The sequence below is a fragment of the Macrosteles quadrilineatus genome, unplaced genomic scaffold (assembly GCF_028750875.1).
Source record: "Macrosteles quadrilineatus isolate MER2022 unplaced genomic scaffold, UCM_ALF_1.0 Scaffold_8__2_contigs__length_117827958, whole genome shotgun sequence".
Taxonomy (NCBI): Eukaryota; Metazoa; Arthropoda; class Insecta; order Hemiptera; family Cicadellidae; genus Macrosteles; species Macrosteles quadrilineatus.
Window position 1 is genome coordinate 42,635,247 of NW_026542601.1, and position 23,015 is coordinate 42,658,261.

At 31.0% G+C, this 23,015-nt stretch overlaps 1 protein-coding gene across 3 annotated transcripts in view; it reads left to right on the forward strand.

The window, feature by feature from the left end:
* Nucleotides 1-23,015, forward strand: part of LOC128999738 (monocarboxylate transporter 12-like) — an 87,568-nt gene that overhangs the window by 24,193 nt on the left and 40,360 nt on the right. The window contains exon 1 of one of the 3 annotated variants that reach the window (XM_054426392.1): nucleotides 5,793-5,882. The exons of the other annotated variants lie outside the window; for them this stretch is intronic. The gene's annotated coding sequence lies outside the window, so the exon portion shown is untranslated. Of the gene's footprint in view, nucleotides 1-5,792; nucleotides 5,883-23,015 lie in introns of those variants that run through there. 3 annotated transcript variants of the gene reach the window in all.

The window sequence follows — 23,015 nt, forward strand, 5'->3', positions numbered from 1 at the left end:
AGTTTCGAACTCAAAAAGTTTCTGAATTAGCAGGATCGAACTGGCGATCTTCCGATTGTTAGAACACTATATACTTAGGGACAACGTAATCACAAAGAAAATTGAAGGGACCAAGGAATACAACTTTGGTTTTCATAAAAAGTACATAATTGAGTTATTGAGCTTGTAAATGGCATTTATTTTAGACTTCCACTTAGCAGGCCTATTTTCTGGAGACCTTTGCCCTCCGAGTATGCCTTAAAACATAAATAATTTAAATATCAACTAAAATCTTTATCCAACGCGAACGAAAATTGGTCTGCTTAAGTCTGCACGAAAAGATCTTTAGAAACTGTAATTACTCTCAGGACAGCTCCTATTAAATCGTGTAAATATTTGCTATTGGTGCGCCAAATCTTTATCTTTGATTACTCTACGTACGTTTTATACTGATGTTGATCCGTGTCTGTAAGTTTATAATATCATTTTACACCATGGTATAGCATCGACTATAATAGTCAAAGGTTATAGTAACGGCTTAATTACATAATTACGTATTCAGTTGTTTACATTGCCGGTTTATTTGGCGAGGTACTGTGTTGTATTTTTGTCAAGATGGAAATAAATGTTGGAAAGGCGCTGTGTACTTGCATTCGGCCTTGCCAAGAATCAGTGTTCGCTTTTTGGCAAGCAATCCCATCAGTTGCTGGTCTCAACGCTCAAGTCTGCTTTGTCGTATAATATATTATCAGTTTGCAACATTTTTCTTAAAGATGCTATCATAAAGAAGTGTTTTGGACGTATTGCGGTATTTGAATGAGTGTATCGGTATTTTCATTTTGCAAAAGACTGTAAGGTTGAATTGCACTTTTTGAGATTTGTTAAAAGTGAAGGGTTTTAAATGTAATTGAGGTAGCAACAGTTACTTGGTAGCTACTATCTGGAAAAGGTCATTATAATAAACACGTCGTGTTAACATTTATTTTGTACGACCTGATACGTTTATTTGGTAACGGATACCTGACAATTGATTCTTGAATACAACTAAGTGGGCGTCCATACTACTAGTAAAACGTGGTATAAGTGTACATTGACGCCTATAGTAAGTAATCACTAGCTATAGTCTGGTAGGCCTAATAGTGACATGAAAATTAATTACTACCTCGTAAAAGCTTGGCCACTGATTCTGATTAAGATTGGTATAGAGTAATTAAATAAAGCTAGTTTACAATTTTATTTCCCTATAGTTACCTGGCAAAGGTGGCCTTCCTTGCACTGATTATAGTATGCCGAATTGGCCATTGCTTCATTTACTTACTTTTTCGTTACTCATTTTTTTGCCGCACTCCAGTATTTCAACAAAATGACACAAAACAGTGTGATTTTATTAGCAAGTACGGCTTGGAAAATAAGTTGGCAACCTAACCTAAAAACGGGTTGCATATTGTTTGAAAGACTAATTATTTATAGTAACTCCAGGAAAAATAAAATGTGTAACGCGAGTGCAAAGTCAGCAAAGTTCCACTTCGCACACTAGTTCAAGAAATAACTATTTCTTGGTGGTAATAACAAGAAAAACATATGTTAGATAACAATTGAACTGCTGATGTACGTAGAAATATTTAATTAACAATTAATGATACAGATAAGAAAGTTCATATATTTATAGTGAGGAAAGAGGTCAATGATAAGGAATTATGGGAACAATCTTATAAGAAACTTGAAAACAATTATAAACTAAATTTGCTTTGCTTTCAAATTTTTGTTGTTTTGATCATCTAGATGATAATTATAATATAGTAGGACCAGCATTCCTAGACTTTGAAATAATAAATTCCATTTGCCAAATAGTTTTGAGGAAAAATATGTATCATATCCGGTCAGTGTACATCTATTTTTGTGCAGCAACAGAAAATTCTTCAGAAACATTATAGTGTGTAAAAATAGTTTCAAAGAAATTAATGACAAAGTGAGTGCAGAGTGAGAGTTCGTAACATGCCATTGAGTACGTTAAATGTCATTAGGTCTGTCACAAGGTATTAAGTCCATAAAATACCGTTAGCCCAGAACATTAATTTGAGTACATAAATTGACAAAGGGTCCATTAACAGCATTAGTCCCATATAATGATAACAATGGAATGCCATTCAGTTCAGATCATGTCATTGAGTACATTAAATGTCATTGTGCGCATAATCTATTGTCATTGAGACCATAAACAGTCATTAGGTCCATAACATACCATTATGTCCATAACATGCCTCTTAAGTCATGACATGGCATGACTTACCATATCAAGTCATTAATTCCATAAATATCAATCAGGTAATCTACATCAATTATCAGCCTTAAAATTATATTCAAAACGATAAAAATGGGGTGAATCATTATTTGTATTTTAAGATGGATTAATTTAAAATAAATAAGTGTGTGTATCTTGTAAGCTTTACAATTTACTCAATGACACACATTATAACTCAAAGCTAAATCTATATATTTTCTTAAGTGACAAAGTAAAGAAGGAATCTCTAAGCAGTTTTAGTTTTGAAATAGCAGAAAATGTAAACTACAAAAGAACGTTGAAGATTCAAAGCACTGTCTGTTTGCGAATACAGAGTTACAAAGGATTCTCGGTTCTCATTCACGGCTGAAACGGTCGGAAGGGAAAAACTACACTCTTTTGGTCATTTACACATTGCTATTACTTGGAAATTTGTACATGCAGAAATTAGTTTTATAATTCATAATTTTGTTAACAGATTGTGGTAACAAGGTGGTGATTAGTGTGCCCGTTTCAAGACTTCGAATATAGTTTTTTCTTTAGTTATTATTCTCGTTTTATTAAACGTGGTTAAAAATCGTACTCCTTATTGCATAAACTGTACTTACAGCACTTTCAGCTGTACAAATGTTTCGATTGGTTCGCTCTGGTTGTTTTTCTTCTGGGTGCTGTAAAAGCGAAATGTGTTGTTTGTTGCAAACAAATAAACCATACATCAAGATTATTACTTTATGGTCTACAACATAATTTTGTTTTAAAGATTTCAATCGTTCTTAGTAATGGTAGCACTTTTTCCATATCCGATTATAACGAAATTGTTGAAAACAAGAACAACTTAATAACTTCAGCCTAGTGACACACAGTTTTTTTTTTTTTTTTTTTTTTTTTTTTATAACAAAACATTGGGATTTGCTGCTATCACAAAATAAATGCCGTCAACATTAGCTGGTTGCCTGAATTGTTTAAGTGCTCGCATGGCAATCAGGAGTCGCCGGTTCGATCCTAGAAATTCCAGTATTTGTTATTTTTCCAAACTTAACTCAGTCATTACAATCCATTATGTGTTAATAAGTGATCATGGTTCAAGGCAGCTGATCATAATTAAAAAAGATTTTCTCACTCCATTCTACACTCGTGCATTCATTGTCAGATTATAATCCGTACACAAAGAACGTCGGTGTAATGACGTCATCAACTGAAATAAGCCGGACTACTAACTGTAGGCCTACTTTTTTATTGTCTTCAACCTAAAGCCATGCGATTGGTTTCACTCAACATAGATTTTAGTGTAATCGCGGACTGAACCCTAATGTCGTATTGTATACAAAGTCGTGTGGTTGGGTTAGAACTAGGTAGCCTTCAAACATGAAGGTCGCCGTTTCGATTCCAAGCGAGAGAAAAGTTTGAGAAAGATGTCATTTTGTCATTTGGCATTTATGATGCTTCAAAAAAAGGTTGTTGTTATTACTATGAAATGGTTTGGGCCATTCCCTTATGAAAATCGTAAACAGTTTTGTGTGGTGTTGACCCACAAATGAAGTACTGTCAGTAATGTTTTGTTATTTGATTGTTTTCACTGGTTGCTTGGTTTCCCCGGGGACTGATCTAGTGATCTGTTGATGAAAAGTCAATGTCAAGTTTGGCACACACCCAAGGAGTGGTCCCCCCCTCCCCCACCCCTCACTGTACTGCGCGTAATCGATGTTCAACCTTACTTTTCCTAACCCACCCTACACTACACTACACTTGTACCCTTTGTACTAGTCACGGCACCAGGAGACTTTACAATAGATCTTACTTGGTGGATACACTATATTACAATAGATCGTACATGGTGGAGGCACTACAGTACAATAGTTCTTACTTGGTGGTGACACTGTAGTACAAAAGCTTTTAATTGGCGGAGGAGACGCAATAGTACTAATATTATAACATGGTGGAGACACTACAGTACTAAAGCTTTTAATTGACGAAGGAAACACAGTATAACTAAAAGCCTTACTAGGTAGAGATAATCAAGTACTGTAGTTCTTACTTTATGGGGGAGACACTACAGTTACTAGGCTATAGTTATTAAATCGGTGAAAGCGAGGACACATTTTTCGTGCCTAAATACAAATTTAGAGCCAAAATATATAGCATAAACTAGTTCCAATTGAAAATAATTTGGTATCAAAAGTAATGCAGTTATTGGAAATTCATCATTTTCGTCAACTCATTTAACTCCTTTAATTTGTGTTCATCTACGCCATTTCACATGTTTACGGGTTTGTCGCTACGTTCCTAATCCTGGTCTTAATACTGTCTAATGTGGATTTGTTGTATTTCCGTACATTTACATATTAGCTAATAACAATAACATCTGTATCCAGTCGTTAATTCTCCTGGAATCGAACCAGCCGCCTTCATGTTTGAAGGCGAGCACAATTACCTTTACAGTCGAAATTCCTTTGTATACCATGCTGCATAAGCTATGTTATATAAACTGTACAATATCATTATTAAGTTTTGTTACGCGACGTTTTGTTTTTACAAAAATGTCAATGAACCTTTAACGTTTTATCTTCATTTGATAACTTGGTGCGTCGTTATCGACCTTCGAGAAAATGAAAGCGCGTGTTTTGGGTGATAAGAAAATTTTCCGTAGAAGTTTTTAAAAATTAAAATTCTTTCTTGTCAAAGCCTGACACTCCTTTGTACAGTCTTCAATGTTCTCAGTTTTATTTGAGTATATATTAAACCTGGGATATAACTAAAAATTCCATGCCGTCATTAAAGTTGTTGTGAGTCTTTCTAGAGTGGTTTCAGTAACAAAAAATAAGGGAGAAATTCGAATTTGACACGGAAACATTCTATGAATTCAACGATACCCTTTTCTTAAAGCAGCTGTCCCATATAGATGGGATGCCTATTGTATTGACAATTTCAATGAGTTAACATACACTTCAACACTTCTCTAAAAGAAATTTGCCATCTTTGTTGACCAGCTGAATACAATTATTCATGTATGTTTTTGTCAGTGTTGATTTAATAAGTAGGATTACTTATTTAGACTCTTATATTTTTTAACCAAATAATTTAATATATTTAAAAACTATTGTTTATACACTGTTATTTAAACATACCTGAAAATAGTTAACATTTGGCCAACATTAATGTACTTAAACATTATCGTTCCTAACACATTGTATCATGCTTCAAATTTGAACAGTATTGTGTAAAAAGTAACTTTCAGTATGCAGAGTCAATGGTTTGACGTATCAAAAAAGTAACTAAGTGTTAAAATATGATTGAAACATTTAAAGTTCGAAAAGTTTCGCAAAGTTAAAGTTTTTCAACACTCGCTTAATTATCAAAACTGCAGCCTTCAAAACGACGGGTTCAACCGCCTTTATCATGTGTTGTGCAGTAGTTGAACAGCTGTGTGACAGCGTAGTGGGCAACAATCGGCTGATCGTTCGGCCAATGAGAACAGCTGTTCGCCAGTCAGCTGACAGAGCCGACACTGTTCAGTCTTTACCGCGCCGCGCACTGACGTTATTCTTGTGTTAGGTTATGTTCGGTTTTGTTTACTTACTGTTTCGTTTATGTTGTACAAAAGTGATTTGTTTTGAAATATGAGGTGGGTGTTTTTAGGTTAAGTATTGATTGTGTGATGAAATAGATTAATGTTTGGGTTTAAGGGAACTACAAGTTTATTGGTTACTGTATTGCTATTTTTATGTCGTAAATTAATTAATGGGTGATATTATTTAGCTCTTAGTAAATGAAGTAGGATTCCCTTTTAGTCGTATGTTTTATATCTTTGGTGGGATACAAGTTTATTTATCCGTAAAATATTCGTATTAATGCAATACAACAATAAAGACCCATTTAAAATGATAAGTACAAATATGGTTTTTAACAAATACAATTATGTTACAAAAAGAAAATTTTTAATAAATTCTTAACTCTCAATATAACGAATATCAAATCGTGCTAAAAATATCCCTGCAGAGTATAACTATAAAAATATAGGTAAAAAAATGCTGTTTTTAAGTGCAAAATAAAAAAGGTTGCTGAATTATTATTATTACTATGTATCTTATTTATTTGTTTACCATTGATTAAAATTGAATAAAATGAAATCAATACAAGCTGTTTTATATCGAAGTAAACAGTAAGAGGAAGTGAAATCACAGTGTTAAATTAATCAAAATTTACTATATTTTAAATTTCAAAGATTCGTTAAAAATGTATAACTTAAAAAAATACCATGCTATTTTCGCGTGCAACCATTTGACCATACAAAAATTAAATCGTTTAAACATTTAATCCGAAATAAAATATTTTGGAAAAGTGTCTCCAATATTTATTTTATAGGATATCTTTATAGACTCGTGAATAATGTTTAATTAATATATACATAAAGATGTAAAGACCTCAATAACTAAGTTTTAGCATCCAAAAATATTTTCTATTTCGGTAATTTGCTCACAAAAATATCCCTTGCTGATGAAAATTACGTTTATTATGCACTATGCAGTTCGCATGTTAGTTATCGCCCTATTGTTACTTTTCGCGTGTTAGTCCGAATGTCGAATATATTACGATGGCATTTGTTAATTATATGGTATTGTTTACTTGTGCTGCATCTATTTGATTACTTACTGATTAGTTTCATCACCAATATTGGAACAGAAACAGGCTTTTATTAATATTTAATTTGTCAATAAACGTGGTCCAAACCGTGTCTGTAAAAATATTCGTGAGTTTGTATTGACACGATTAAACCTCTGAAATATTTATTATAATTTGAAGGCATGATGTATTTTTTCTGTAGAGGTGTATTTTTTTATGGAGCATACTTTATTTTTGAAATGTATTTAGGTCATATAACTTATTTTAATCAACTTAAACGATATTTTATATATGATTAATTTTCTCTGGTTTTATGAGCAAACAGAGTTTTACTTGTCGAATTTACCAGAAAATAACATAGAAACATTTGATGAGAAACATAGATATAAATGCTTCGTGTTTTAGCTTACTTGGATACTCTCCTTTATCTTTGAACGAAATAGGATAAGAAGTTTACTTGCTCTACTTAAAGTCAATAGATTGCCACTAGGTTTGGAGTCTGAAGTAGCCTAGACGTCGTATCTACAGAATTTGGACCAACTACTTATTTTCTCACTGAGAATCAGTTGAGTTTTGTTGCTTTTAATGCAATTATTGAATGCTCTCGTAGGCATTTTGCTATCATGGTGTGCGGGGAATTAAAAGGTGCTACCGTGTTACAGAATTAGTTTTACTTTTATGTTTGCTATTAAAAATTTTAGGTAATGTGCATGAAAAAAAACACTGTAAAATCCATGGGTGGTCTAATGTCTTAGTATCCAAAGTAAATGTTTTGTGTTTAGGCCATCAAAGCATGTTGGTTACGTAGTGTACAAATTTCAACATGTTTTTAAATTATTTTAGTAAATTTTACATGTGCTCTATTGATCTATGTCACCAGAAATAATAAAAAAAAAATACTTAAATCAAATATTGTTTATTGGGCTAAGTTTATCAACAGCAATACATAAATAGTAAGCGCAAAATAAATCGTAATGCACTATGAACAAACTTTAAAAAGTTGCCCGACGATAAGCTGATGTTGCATTTACAGATGTTTAGTACGGTAACTGTAATACCTCTGTAGCTTACCACGTCGCAGAGCATGAATTTATTACCGTGCCGTATAAATAACTACGCACTCTCCCGCATGTTATGTCCAGTCAAACATTTTTAACTGTATTTGCTCTTTCCTCCTCAAAATTGTAACACAGCTAGACAGATCATCTCTATGCTAAGAAATTGTTTTGTGGTGTGTCCAAATTGTGTTTTGTGATTACAGCTGTAGCGGTCAATTTTTATTTGAGGGAACGAGCTAGTCTATTGGTTGGTCTAGTAGAAGAGCGCGGGACTTCGGCCCCCGAGGTGTTGGGTTCAAATCCCGCGAATTCCCAATTAATTTTAGCTACGAGACCTAGGATGTGAAGGAGGGAAATAAACAATGATTGTTTATGTTATCTTTAACCGTTGTATCTTTGATTTGAAAGGAATTCAAATCAAGTATCATGCACAAGAAACAATATAACGTTGCCCCCTGTTGTCTTAGGCAAGCAAGCTTAAATCTCGAATATCGTTGCTATGTACTGCACCATGTATTGTAATTAAACTAAACGTCTGACCACGGAACAAGTAAAAAAATACACATAAAATTATCTTAAATTAAAAGATAATTTAAGACAGAGGATATCCTACTTTGTTATGTAGGCCCTGTTTATTGCATAGAAATATTTTTGGTGCAAGAACAGAATATTATTGTTTTACATAATTCAGAAACTCGCTAAACTCAAATTTTGTACTACGGCAACCGATTGTTACAAACGCAATTCTACGTCAAATATGTCTACCACAAGATGTATAAAGTCTAATATACTTATCATGACGTTTCGTAATTTATCAATCTATGAACCACGACAAAGATATTATACAGAAAACTGTATAGATCAGAAACATAAACAAATTACGTCACTAGTTCGAAAATAACCACCTGTAATCACTAATAATAATTGTAACATCTGGTTTGGAAGTTTTTTAAAAATTGTATTCAAATAATATACAAACCAGCTTTTTTCGGGCAAGTGACTTTATTTGTTCATGTTTATGATACATACAGTTTTCTGATATAATTAATATCCGTGGACCATGATATACAGTAGTTGGTTTCTCGCAACTAGCAAGTTCGTATACTTCAACGTTAACAGCTGATACGGGCGTCAAGTAATACCAATTCCACTATAGACCTCAAGTTTGGTGTCAAATGCCAAACGGCTGAAATGCGCGAATCACTTGATATAAATGTTAGAAAGTTCCATATGACTCCTTATGTAAGATTGGCCAAGTGGACTGGTTTGGCTAAGGCATGGTTAACTAAACTTATAGTTTGATTTGTAAGCAGTGTTATCGTATTTTTAATTTGTAGTGATTGACTAAAATATTTGTGGATTTGTAAGGATATATTTCTTTATAAAGAACTACCTTAAACCGAAGAATGTGTTTTTATAGAATTTGACGTTAGGCCTACTATTTTAACACTACTATGTAATAACTAGGAAAATTAAGTTATTTGTTACTATATTTTTTATTCTGTTGTTAACGGCAGTGTTGTTATTATTTTTGCTTTTATTATTTGAACTCGTATCTTTTCTATGGTTACATTTTGTACCTATCAATACTACTGTTACTAAAATGCATATTAAGAAAATGAACATGAATATTATTAGCCTGCATGAACCTACTATTTATGATTAAAATTCAACATTTCAGCTAATGTTTAAAAAAAAAAACACATGCTAAATGCTTTTGTTAAATATTAATGCTACTCAATGTACCGCCTTTAACTTAACAAAGTCTTAAAAATACATATTCATTACAATGGAAGAAAATTATTTAACAAATTATTGATTAGGATGCAAAACCTTAAATTAAAAGAATACAAACCAAAACCAAAACAAATCCTCACTTAAGAAACAATCTATCACATAGAAGACTTACATGAAAATGCATCAACATTTTAGAACATAAAATTATTAAAAGTTTAAATTATACTAAACTTTAGAATTAATTAATTGTAATGTCGTGTACAATGCAAATAGTCAAGTCAATACAGGTTTTATTATTATTATTATTATTATTATTATTATTATTATTATTATACTTAAATACTAATGAAGAATTTGAATATTATTCACATAGTATTTAAGTAAAAGAAATAACAGAGAAAAATATTAAATATAATTCAAGCTATCAAAGCCTATGATTACGAGTTGTTTAGATCAAAATCGTATATTGGTGTACTTTTTTCAGTTTAAATATGAAATATATTATTCCAAAAGTAATCAGAAATTCTTAGAAATAAGCTTAACAGTCTAAATCGTTTAAATTTCAGTTTAAACTATTAACATTTTTCAAGATAATTCTCTATATTTTAATGTGTAATAATGAGGTGTGTAATAATGAGGTATGTAATAATTAGTTGCAACGACAACACCTAAGTTATTGTTTAAAATGTGTATAACGTAACAAAAACGATAATATTGTTTCAACAATATCAACACACTTGGGATTAATTTGTCACGATTCATTCACAAATTGTGCAGCTTGGGACACTTTCTATGGAGTGGGGTTATATAAATATACAGTCATCATTTTTTTACGAAACTTAATTTATAAACTGTTGTTCGTTAACCGTAGTAAAAAATACTATTTTAACTACCTAAATAAAAGTTTTCAAGTGATGTAAAAATTGAAAATATTAAATATTCCCATTTAAACATGAAGTTTTGAGGTCCTAATGGTGTTGAGATTTATTTTGGGTTTGCTCTAAATAATACACTCTATGGAAAGCTGTTTTGCCAATGTTTAAAGTAGTGATAGTTTAGTTACCTTTATTTTTTTATTTTATGATTAGAAATTCAGTTACTTGATAGGTATTCTATTAATTAAAATGTAAGTACTGTATTTAATTCAGTCAAATCTGGTTTCATCCGTGGGCATTTTTCATCCTAAATACTAAGAAAAGATCTGGTTGTAGTTAACAAGTTTACATTAAATTATTTTTGTAATATAGTATTATGTAGATACATAGTGAAGAAAGAGTTACATTTATTTTACTCAACATTTTAATAAACACAACATGATTAACTAACCAATCTGTTCTGCGTTTTCATGTATAAAAACTACTAAATTAAAATCTAAACATTATTGTTTTCGTGAAATGTTGGTTTAGCTTTGATTTGTAATGATCTAAAACCCAAGCAAAAATTAAATGTATATAATTGTGCAAATGCTCAATCAAATCAATATTGTAACAAAAAAATATTTGTATCTCGAAACAAAATTACGTAAATTAATATAATATCAGCACAGTGTTAAAATGAATTGATGTCATATCAAGCCTAATTATTTATGTAGGAAATAAGATTTTAATTAAAAACTACTTGATAATTCGGTAACCTCCATAGATTAGATAGTGAGTTAAAGTTGGAGGAACTTTGATCTGTTTCAGCCGATTTATATAACACAAATAGGCTTTAGACCACAAAGGATAGATAAAAATCATTTGATTTGAAGGCTATGGATGAAGGGGCGGTTTCGATTCAGTCTTGCAAAACAAATCTAAGTGCAAATTAATATATTTTTTAATCGGAATTATGCTTTGGCTATGCACTGACTGAATTTTTAAACTAATGTTAATTTAATATTTATTGCCAACATTTTTAAATTATTCTGTAATAGAGGGGCTGTTGGAAGAAATCCCTCTAATAAAAGTTGTACCACGCAAAAGTACCTTGTTTTGTTCACCTCACAATCACAGTTTTCATAGTAAAACCAATACAGTATTTCATTTTCTCAGAACAGCTGAGTGTTTGTGATTACTTTGGTGAAATAAAACTGTCATTTATGAGCCAATAATCCTTGCAGAACTTGAGTAACTATGAATAAATAAATACATAAAAATGCTATCAACACTTTTGCAAGCCAAGAGGAAAAGTTATCTTAAGTTCTGTGTTCTTTAATTCTTTCAAGTTTTATCTTAAATGGATAGCAGTTTTTAATTAAATAATTTACCATTGGGTAATGTTTTATTTGCTGCAGGAATATAATTTTAATCCCTCTAATTCAAAGAAAACATTATTTTACGTAAACAGCTTCCATTTAATTAATAATTAATCCATTTACAGGAAATTGTAGCAAGATCTCCCAGGGGATAATATAAAAGTTGTTGGGGTAGACTTATTATCAAGGGGTTTGTTAAAGTTCCTTAACAAATACATCTCTTTTTCACGATTTTCGGTGTTATGCCATCTTAATGCTATGATGCCCTAGCGAGTTAAACATTACTTAATACTTGTTTTATAATGTAATTAGTATAGGATAGGATAATGACATTAAAATACAGTAGAACCTCCATAGCAAGTCTCTCATGGGGACCATCAAATAAGACTTGTTATCAAGGTATGAAGGTCCCACTATAAATTAAGTTGTTAAAAGTCCGATTTAAAATTTTACTGAATCTTACTCTTGCAAAGTATATTCGTCAATCAAGCTAGTGTCTTTCTTTGACCAAAGCTCAGTCCCCTGAAGTACAGTAATTAATTGTCCTGGAGAAGTGGGAAGATTGACTTGTCAATTGTCAATTGCCTATTTCATCTGTGCGTGTTCCACCCACTCGACCTTGATAAAGTAATTAACGCCTTGTTGATAATTACTTGCCAATCTATCTAATTGATAACGACCTTTCGAGTGGGATCAACATCCATAGGAGGTTTAAATCAATAAGTTTTAATCCAGTGAAATTGATATGGGATAGATTCAGGTTTAGACACCTTTATCAATTAGGTAATGTGTTAGAAAATTTTAAAATGTGGTTTTCATGGGCGATTAATGATCTTTTGTGGTTTACAATGGGTCCCAGAAGAATTTGACTCTCAGAGTTTTTATTATTAAAAATTTTAAACCTAGGTATATTTTCTGGAGTCAGCTAAATGTTAAATTCTTCGAGATTTCTTTAATTTTAGTGTCACCAAATAGTTTTTATATGTATCACAATTTATTGGCCCACTTTAAAAGAGAAGGGAACATATTGGGAATTTATGAAAACCTCGTTTTTAAAGTATACTCTAAATTGGTATATTTAGTCTTAGTCCTCTAGTTCTCATATTTTACTGTCTTGTTAAAGAAATCAATCAAATAATTTTCATACGTTTACCACAGTAATTTTATAAACCTGGGAGCCCTAGGAGTTATTACGATTACTATTGAGACAAAATCTTCTACTCTTTTGCAAAGTACACAGTAAAAAAAAATTACTTGGCAATTGTTTTTTTTTTTCAAATATTGGTAGAAAGATGTTTTACAGAGTTTTAAAGTCAAAATTTCTTTCTAGTGGTCATTAAATTTGTACAGTATTTTATGTTGACATTATTTTGCTGCGATGGGTTTTGATTGAATTAGTTCCATTTCATGCAGTCAATGAATAATATTAGTGGGCTGTCAAAATCTGATCGATGGATCGATCTCTAAACCTATTTGATCAATTATGATTTCATTGTGTCTTAAATATGACACACTTTTATAGTTTAAGGGTTTTGAATGGGTATATTTGAACTCTATATCCTTTGTTTTATGATATTTATTTGGTTTTACATAGCATAATATTGTAGTTGGGTGTCAATTTGCAATATTTATTACTATACCAGAGTCAGTAGAATTTAATGTTGACTTTTCTACATGAATTGTTGATTGTTTTATTACATTGTATATTAATGTACGATTTTCATCAAAGTTTCATAACTCGATATAAACATAGTACCCTTATCTCATAAATTGTATGTGGAGTTTATGTATTGATTTGAGTTTTTTTTACAGGTAAGGACTCTTTGTAATTGGTGTGGTGAGTTTTTGGATATTTAGACATTTATTTGTGTGTTTGTTGTGAGTATATTGTATTTTTCATCTCATACTTTTTAGTCTGTTAACGTACTGATTATATGATTGTGTATTATACCTACTACATATTGTAATTATATGATATTTATTAGCCTACATGTAATTTGGATCAATTTACAAAATACTTTTATTGAAGCGTACAGTTTTGTCTGAACAAATAAAATTCTTTAATTATTATGTTCTTAAATTCTTTTACTGAAGTCCCTATACAACACATATATATATATTTTTAATCCTATTTAGATTCTTTAAAATTTAGGATGGAAATCGGTGTTCAAATTAGTGTAAGTATTAAAAAACCGTCTTAATATATATATTTTAATGTTATTTGAATTATGTTTCAGTTCTATAAATAACATTTTGTAAAACAATTCATAAACTACTCAATTATTCTATAATTTACAAAATAAACACATAGTATATTTTCTGTGAAACTTCAACGAGACCGTCCATTGTATAGTTGAAATGGTATAATCTGAAAGTGACATACATCAAACAACAGTTAATTTATGACCCTCAACTCTCTACAGGCACATCGTTATAATGTCCAGAGTTTTCATAATTTTTCGTAAATGTTTAAAAGTATCAACATTATGAACTAATACTTTTAGTTGTCGTGTTATAAAATCTAATACAGTGAGCTTACTACATATTTAAAACTTAATTACTAAAACTGAAACGGACATCTTAAATTTAGAAAATAAATTTAATATTTAGCGTTAAGAAGTTTAAAAAATCAATTGTAAGCTACAATAAACTATTAATTAGGTGATAAATTAACTCAGTCTATTCGAATATGAAATTCTGTAACACTGATAATATATGTAAATAAATTAGGGTAGGAAATTACAGTACGTATTTTTTCAGAATGTATGTATGTGTTTTACCATATTATTTTAGTTAGACTAGAACAATATACTATATTATTTTAAAGATATTCACATGATATTCTACATAGCAGGAAACGTACGGATAGGTAATAGATGATGTACTTTTCACCGTAAACCAATGCAATGACAGGCTTCTTAGGTCACATCGAGACATTGATTGATGCGTTGTTTTGTCTTATAACATTGACACTTTGCATATTAGCATTATGAAAAAAAAAAGAATTGGAACTGGAACATGGTTGTTTGTTGTTTTTTTTACTATGGTAATTTGTTCGGGTTCCTAAAAAAGCTGGTTACATTTAAAATTTTTGGATTTCAGTATTTTAAAGGTTTTATACCAAAAGCTTTTATGATTTAAAATTAAATAGCACATAAACTAGAAGGCTTGGCCAGTCTCGTGGTTCAAACTTGTAAGACTTTTGTCGTGGCGACTTGTATTTAATACTTGTCAATCATTAATGGCTTTTAAAAGAGATGCCTTTTAGTAGTACGTTTTCTGTGCTTTTAGCGAATTTCCCTATAGGAGCGTAGCTATTACCGTAAGTGGTACGGTAAGACCTAGGCCCGGGACCGATTTAATTTTTCATTTTGATGTGCCCAGAGGCCAAAACACTATTAGTTCAAATAATTAATGTAAAGATATATATGTCCGTGAACGTGATAACCCAAGTAATTTTGATCTGATTTTGATGAAATTCAAATTCAAGTTGTAGGACGGGTTGAACTTGAATGAATTAGCAAATGAGCAGGATCGGGCCATGTAAACAAGTGTTATGGGGTTTTATTTTTTTTCAAATCTTAGCCCTTAAAACATGGTAATGCCCAATTTTCATAACAGCCATAGTGTAGAACTAAAAAACATACAATCTTTATTCTTTTTACATTAAAGCGTTAATGTGCAGAAAAAGATTACGGAAAAAATTGCATTTCCTATTCCCCCGTTGCGAAGCACAGGTAACGCAGTTCGTACTCTTTTAACAATATAAAACTACTGTACATAATATTTTTTTAACTTTTAATTTTTGTTCATTAGAGAGACCAAGGCAAAAAATCTTGTATATATGCTTGAAATCACATTTTGCAACATGTTTAAATGTACCTCTACATACAGTAATACCAATTTCCACAAAACGTGTACTCAGGGTCTTTTATCAACATATTGATTTATCTTTAAACATAAAGTCATTGTAATAAATTTCTTGAGAGTTGTGTGTGGAAAAGCAGACAGCAGACTTGAAAGGCTTTTGTACGAAATATTGACAAATGGTCTCCCATAAAAGTCTCGGAGGAGGATAAAAAATGGATAACGCTGGCTTAGGACTTTGTTGTGAGAGATACTGCACTGTTGACTTTCAAAATTGTACGTGGAATATTTGAATTGTATTTTCCGTTTGTATTAAAACTGAGGATATAATAAATAAGCTTTTGTAATTGTTTTACTCTGGAAAAACAAAATCTCAGAGGTATTTTGAAAACATCATCAATTTGTCAATCATTTGTTCAAAGCTATCGCCAGGGTTAAGGTAAGGGGAAGGAGTTAATTCCACCTCGTAAAATCCCAAAATTTAACAGTCATAAATAATGAAAACTTTAAAAATAGCCTAGTTAAAAATAAGTGCAAGTTTATGATACATAATTTAACACAATAGTCAGTCTATATTATACAGTTTTGATTTTATTTATTAAAACACAAGACAAAAATCAAAAAATGATAAAACAATGGTTTTACACAGCTATACACTCTACAGTAGGTTCAAAACACATAGTAACGTAATACAATTGGTTAAGGAAACTGTTGTAGTCCCACCCCTCAGTATATAGGCTATACGCCCTATACTATAAAAAATGTTTTCCAACTGACGAAAGAACCTGATGTGAAGCACAGGTTAAGGTGTTACTGCAATGGGAGCCAGCTGGTTTAATAGTAGAGCGCGGTGCTTTGGTCCTCGAGGTCCCAGGTTCAAATCCCTCCAATCCATAAATAGTTTAGGTATGTGATAATGCCACCAAGGGCGAATGAATATATTGGTAAAGCTATCCTAGGAGAGTCTAGTTCCTAGGATGTGTATTACTGTAAAATGGTTGGATGCATTTAGTGTTTTAGTACAGATGCCACCTAGTATTTGGCAATGGCTGTTTGACTTGACTAGAGTTATCTCAACCCGGGTCCAAGTTCAGTTTATTTTTAGTAGACGTTTCGTTTAAGGTTAGAACTTCAGTCACGATTTATCCTTTGCCTGTTTGACTTACAGATCCTTAATTGAATTCCTTAGCAGTTTTATTTGTTATCTATGCCATTGTTATTGAATTTTTTAAGAGAACAGTCCAAACTTGTTGCTATTAACGTCGACCTTTCGGCAGTAAGCATCGTCAGTTTATAATTTAATACAAATATGGCAGTTAGTTACTCCATTACATGAGTTGACAGCACGTCAAGTCATGTAATGGAGTAACTGCCATAGTTGTTGTAACCGTGCTTTGCAACGGGAATAGGACACAAAATAGAAACATTTTGATCTTTATAACAATTTTACATCTGTTGTAAAATAGTTACACATCCGCCAGCGCTTTTAGAAACAAAATTCAAACTTTATTGTCTTTATAGAAACGTTTGTGGCTGGTAAGTAGTGGAAACCGCCATTTTGGTTTTGATTTTTAAATTGTGTGTAGGCTAATATGAGAAAAATGTACCAAATTTTCGAATAACATTTTCACATACATGATTTACATTCATCACCCTTATTTACATTTTTTCTCTTTATTTTGACATTTTAAAATACAATATTGAAGTTTTAAAACTACTAATTATTAAATTTTAATGAACATTTTTTGGGTCAATGTTCTACAAATTCTTCCATATTCACTCGCACTAACATCATAATAAAGGAACATTTTTTTAAATATCTTAAGTAAATATTATTTAATTTACAAATGAAATTTAGCATTAAAGACGACAGACAAAACTAATATGATTATCAAAACATCGAGGAATGAACAACAATTAATATTGGGGATAAAATATAATAGTTTAAAAAATTATGTTATTCCATCCGTTAAACTATGCTCTATTTCTTTGAACCGAAGAGGTACTCCTGGTCCATATAATTATGGGATGTGTATTTCAAAATCCTAAGTCAATGATTAAATCCAACATAGTTGACTATACCTACAATACATTCCTGTAATAAAATGTTATCTTTTATCTTTGTTGATAAATGTTGAAAACAACACCACAAAAACAATAGACTTTCTTATCATTTCTGGTTACAAAACAAAGTCTCTTCCATTTTATTTTTTAGTTTCCTAGCTTTGATCAGAACCGGCAGTGAAATTTGTTCTAGTTATTTTTTGGGAGGAAATTCATGTCACAAGTCACAGGTTCTATTTAGTGAACTTAGACTTTCATAAAGTTTATAAGTGTTGTATTGTGTGTGCTCTAAAACTATAGTAAAACTTTTATCTCTTTAGACATGAAACAAATTATTGTAGACAATTAATGTTTAAAAAATTCAGTGTACTCTAACACTTAAATCAAAAATGTAGCTAAGCTATCTAACTTGGCAATATTGTACTTTCTTTAACCATAACCATTATCACGTTCCAATCAAAAACATGTTATACAAATCCTTTTTCAAGGACTAGCCAACTTGTACAATAATTGAAATTGCCAAAGGAACCCTCATATTTTACATCGAACCAAGCTTACAACCGTTTTAACACAATGTAAAATTCATTATTAATCCATATTTTATATCTGTATATAATGTACTCATAATATGACTGGTTATCATAAATTCTTGCTATTCGAATATTAAACTCCATTAAATGAATGTTTAATTTACCTAATTTTATTCTACGTTTTTGTTATCATGCTAATAATACAAATAAGTATCTAGATAGTCCGCACATTTACAGCCTAATATCAGGAAGATTGTTACGAAACAATATTTTCTGATGGAATACCTTTGATACAATCAATAAGGCTGCAATAATTTATATTTTAAATTCCAACAGGTAATCGACCAAATTTGTAATATCATTTGGATAATTTTTTGACAAACTTAAACCCAATGATGGATTGTAATTTTAGTGAATAGTCTACTTGGATGGCTTCAACGATGAATGGGTTTGATCCATTGAAAGCCGAACTCATTGACATATCTTTTTTGAATTAATCAATTGAAGTGCATTAGGCACTTGTGGCTAAGTCTGATAATGGTATCGCTAGATAATGTAGTTCGCCTTCATTAATGTCATAGTAAATGCGTACTTCAGTTAAAAAATACTATCTTTTGTTCCCTTACTAATTAGACGGGAGGCTGATTTATAGAAAATAATCAAAAACACTGACAGTATTTCAATGCATTATTTTTCAAAAATATTTGGATCCTGTCCATTTCTTTTTAAATCGGAAAAAATGTCAACATAAAAGTCTTGAAGCAACTTAGTTATTTTCAAAACATAAATTAAGACATCCTAAACCAAATATAGGCTTAGACCTACTTTATATAATTTGATGCAAGAGACACACGTCAAACTGGTTGTATGTAAAGTAAAATCTGAATATGTGGTGAATAGTTTTATTATTTAACTGCAAATTTTATCTTTTCTTAAAATATTTAAATTCTTTATCTTCCGGCTGATTAAAGATTATTTGCAAACCTTTTTGACCAATCGTCCTCAGTGGAAAATCAAATAAATAGTATATGTATCCATGTTTTGCCTCCTGGATTGATAAAGAGTACTAATAATGTACCTTTTTAAGTCTTCAATCCTAGTCGTCTTTTTCTGATAGCTGTAGTTTCGGGGCAATCTGCCCCATCGTCAAATCTTCTGTCTTGTTAATTACTGTTAAAAGAATTGGTCGTTGCCTTCCACATGTAGTACATACACACACTATCACAAGAATCATTTATATCCACCATCGAGGTATCCACACGACAGTTTAACATCGTCAGTGTACTGGTCCGCACGACGTTAGTAATTTGTTTAGGCCGGCCAAAAGTATTAAATGTTAAATTGTTTTGTGTAAATATAAATGTTTCGTGTGACATGTGGGTATTTACTACATGTGGAATGAAATGACCAATGCTTTTAACAGTAATTAACAAGACAGAAGATTTGACAACGGGGCAGATTGCCCTGAAACTATAGTCATCAGAAAAAGACGACTAGGATTGAAGACGTAAAAAGGCATTTAACATATTATTAGTAATCTATTATTAGTAGTATATATATTAGTAATATATGTAACAGTTTCTTAATTAAAATGATTTGTGGCTAGCAAATTGCTACAAATTGAACCAAATTTAAATCCAGAGAGAGATACTGTAGATCTACTATACTGTAAGAATCCTAATCAGTCCGCCTAAGAAATGTCATAACCAAAACCAAACTTCCCCAAGTTAAACATAGAGAAGACTGTATGCTAGTTGTGATTCAGAGGTAAATTTGATACGTTAAAGCTAAATGAAACTGATAAAGAGGAATTCAATCAATAAATTAAGGGAGAATCTGATCCATAAAAATGGAATCAAGTATCGTTTTAGGCAAGATCACTCATGACAATTTTTTCCTAGCTCTGCAACAGTTTATTTGACTTCAGTTTTCACTAATAAAAAATATTAAATTGGGCTAGAGTTTATGTCCTCTAAAGCGAGGAATAAATGGAAGAGATTAAAGATGAAGTTAAGTTTATTTATTTAGTTTAATATGTTGTTGCTATTTTATTGTTTTTACTGAACAAGGGTTTTTGCGTTTTGAATTTGTGAGGCTCAAATTAGAAAGAAGCAAACAGTCATCTTGATAATTACTACAACCATAGTATCAAAGATAAAAGCATTTATTATCTTGGTAAAAATTTAAAAATTTGATAGCCTAAAATCGAAAAGAATCCAACAGTAATCATGATTATTGGTATCATAGTATGCTATCAGGATTAAAAGCTTTTATCTGTAGGAATTTGTAGACTTACACAATAGATTCACATATAAATGAATGGGTATATCAGAAACATGGCGGGTTCCACTTTAGTTATCTCTCAGCAACATTAATTATCTTGTGGTGAAGCTTAGTAACAGGTGTTAGTTGCTTTGTGAAATATACTGTTGTTTTGAAAATGTGCGTAAGTAAATGTTTAACGTTGTCTTGCCATGATGTTGTTGAGCCTTATTTGTGCATTGTTAGCGAATTTCCCTACAGGGAATTAGCTATTACCATAGATAAAACATAGTCCCTTGTTTTATCTATTCTATTACCTTGGGTGGTGCATTAGACTTAGACCCGGGACCGAATTACATTGTATTTATTTCTATGTCCCCAGAGGCCAAAAACCTCTATTCGTTAAACATTTTAAATGTGTAAATATAAGTTCACGAACACTGTAATTGGAGCAATTTTGGTCTGACTTTTGATTACATTTGGTGCGAATGTGTAAAGTTGTATAAATTGCTTTTTGTTTTTACGTTTTAAGTATGGAAATGTCTAACATTTTATTGCAGCCATCGTTTAGAGCTTAAAAAACAAACCATTTTGTTTATCGAAACGTTGCTGTATGATTAAAGGTTACAGAAATCATAACAAAAACTGTGTTTATGATTTCTTATTAATTAAACACAAAAATATTTTGTAGTTGGCTTGTTTATGAATACATCTTTATTAAATTTGGAAAATGTATTTATTTCATACTGAACTATCATTTACATTTCATTAAAACACGCTATATTACCTTCCCCTTAACACTAAACCAATGCACTCGATAAACTAATCTTATATTAAAACGTGCGATTGTTTTTTTTATTCGAAGATTCTGAATCAATTACTTGACGGATTTTCATGATTTTTCTGTCGAACGAAAGACAATTTTGAATGAAAGAAATTGATGTAGCCATTATTTTAATTTGGGTTGCCATTTATTTTTGGAAATTTATTTCAAACTTTTAATAAATCTAGTGTCATTTTAAAATAAGGAACACATGTTACAGGTTTAAACATTTAGTAAAAATCCAATCAGACTAATTTAAATTCACTTAGTCTGCAGGTTTGCTGTGACAAGGATATTTTGGTTTCTAAATAGTTTGAATGTTAAAGAAGAGAAACGTTAAAAAGGATTATCACAAAATCAATCAATACTCTTTTACACTTAAATTTGGCCATTGATGTGCTACTGTGCATCAAAATATACATCGCAACTGACTATAGTTACTCCATTTAATCACAACATTTTATGTGCCTCCTTCACATTTTCCCAGCACCTGTTTCAATGCTAAGGGTCAATGATTAATATTCGTGAGTTACTTTCAGGTCTACTTCCTCAAACCAACTCAGTTTTCTTGAAATGTTTTGCCAACAGTTGGCAGTTTATGGTTTATTTGTGGCCAACTAGTTCATTGCCCCCAGATGTGCAGCTACAAACCCGACCAACTTTGTGGTTTACTTTAGATGGATGTTTACCTTAATAAGTACAAAGTGATATTTTTAGTACAAATATAATTTAAAATACATAAGGTAGTGTTTAAAAGGAGATAGTTGAGCTAGCAAAGTGACTGTGCTTTAGGAATGGCTAGGTTTTTGGATTTGAGTAGTTAGTTGTTCGTCCAACTTGAGTGCATCGTTGAGTTTTGAGGGGTTTTCTAATATGTTAATATAATATAATATATCCAACAAAATTGTTCTGTTCTAATTTGAACATTTTAATATTAAAATGTGCTACTTGGCAGTGATTATGGCATTATACGAAAGAGTTTGTAAAGAAGAATATTTTTTTTATTAGTTTTAATTTTTGTTGTTCATGGGAAAAGAGACTTTGTCTGGAAAAATAAAGTATTTTGAGTTATTTAAATACTTGTAAACAGATCATAAAATTTAAAAAGTCAAGAGAAAACTCAGTGTCTCAAAACACGTTTGTCCGCTTGAAATCTTTCTCATTCCCTGAATGGACTTTTAGTTTTGAAATATTTGTCTTTTTTGTTTTGTCACCTGTTACTTCACTAATTGTACAAAAGAGCTATCCATAAAGGCATAAAGGTTTGTAGTGATGTGATGACTGTAAAAAATAACATTAATCTTAATAACTAAGTTCTGAATCAATCTTAAAATTTTGTTATTGAAAAGAAAGTGTTCCAAAAACGTCCACATAGGCTATAGAACTATTAAACTACACTATTTGCTATTTGCTAATAAATTCACTTGAATTAATGTAGTTTTTTTCAACGCATTGTCACTGTTTTCTTATTGGCAATCTCCCATTCATTTGTTATCCAACAATAGACAAGGATGAGTCAAAATACGAATCTCCCTTACATAAGATTCTATTGTTCAAT